At 40.2% G+C, this 1,542-nt stretch overlaps 1 pseudogene; it reads right to left on the reverse strand.

The window, feature by feature from the left end:
• Positions 1-389: 389 nt before the first annotated feature.
• LOC106321366 lies at positions 390-1,519 on the reverse strand (annotated as a pseudogene).
• Positions 1,520-1,542: the final 23 nt, after the last annotated feature.

Raw genomic sequence — 1,542 nt, forward strand, 5'->3', positions numbered from 1 at the left:
CATCTACGAGACTTCTCTTCGAGAGTAGGAGTCGGATTACAAGGACCTGTGCCGGGAGGGGCTAAGAGCATGATTAATCCCACCTCTTAAGACCATGTTTATCCACAGAAACCCACTTGTGTTTCTTAATGATTATTTAATTATATAAAATGTACTTAAGTGAACTTAAGAACTTTAGTTAAGAAACTTTCATTTTGAATGGTCTAATGAGAGTTTTTTAATTAAGGGTTCTTATAATTTTTTTTTTAAAGATAAAATTTATTTATTAAATAATAAATAATAAAATTTCATAGTTGTCACTTTATCTTTAAGATGAATGGAACAAGTGCAAAGAGTTTAATATTGAATTATCTTGGACTGTATTCAAATGAATGACCAAAGCTTATATGTCAGAGAGAACTCCACCCTGGTTCCTTCTCTACACCTTTTCCTTTCATCAACTTCCGAGTTTCCTCCACTTCTTCCCATTCACCAACCTCTGCAAGGATGTTCGAGAGTGAAACATACGCTCCAGCGTCTGACGGCTCTAGCTCTATAGCCTTTTTGGCAGCTAGCTTCCCGAGTTCAACATCCTCGTGAAGTCTGCAAGCAGCAAGCAATGTTCCCCAGACCAAAGTGTCTGCTTTAATAGGCATATTGTTGATAAAACTCTCAGCTTCTGTAAGTCTTCCTGACCTCCCCAAAGCATCGACCATGCAGGCATAATGGCGGTTCTCAGGTTCCATACCGTAGTTTTCTACCATCGAGTTTTGATGCATATAAGCTTCTTCGGCCAAACCACCATGACTACAAGCGGACAAGACTCCCACAAAAGTCACTTTATCAGGCTTGATTCCTTTTTGCTTCATGAGATTGAACATTTGTAACGCTTCAGTGCCCTTTCCATGTTGCGCAAAACTTGCAATCAGCGAAGTCCATGCGATTAAGTTTGGACCATTGATCTGGTTGAATGCTTTACAGCAATCCTCAATGCTTCCAAATTTCGAATACATTGTCAGTAGAGAACACCCCACAGAAGGCTCTGTGCATAATCCAATCTTTGTGATGTAGGCATGAACTTGAGCTCCTAGAGATGATGCGTCCGAGAGAGAAGTGGCTTTAAAAATGGAAGAAAAGCACAAACAGTAAGAACAGCAGATAGAGTACTCTCATCAGGACTGGTCCCATCAGACAACATCTCGCCGAATAGTCTAATAGCTTCCTTTAGATAACCGTACTCATTGTCACCAGATATCATAGAAGCCCAGCAAGCATTGTCTTTAACAGGTATCTCCTGGAATAAACTAAATGATTCTTCCAAACTACCACACTTGGAGTACATTGTGAAAAGAGAGATTCCAACAGTGAGGTCAAGGACCAACCCACTTTCGAGAAGCCGTTCCCGAATAAAACCATCAGAGGGAATGATGACACAAGGCTTTTGGATTTCATCATCATCGCTAGTTTTGGAGTCTACAAAGCAGTTCATGAACCAACAGGTGTAGAGATAATTGATCCCACTACAAGAAAACGTCTCCATAACAACGAAGGTTTACGACGAAA

Source organism: Brassica oleracea, unplaced genomic scaffold (assembly GCF_000695525.1).
Source record: "Brassica oleracea var. oleracea cultivar TO1000 unplaced genomic scaffold, BOL UnpScaffold01490, whole genome shotgun sequence".
Lineage (NCBI taxonomy): Eukaryota > Viridiplantae > Streptophyta > Magnoliopsida > Brassicales > Brassicaceae > Brassica > Brassica oleracea.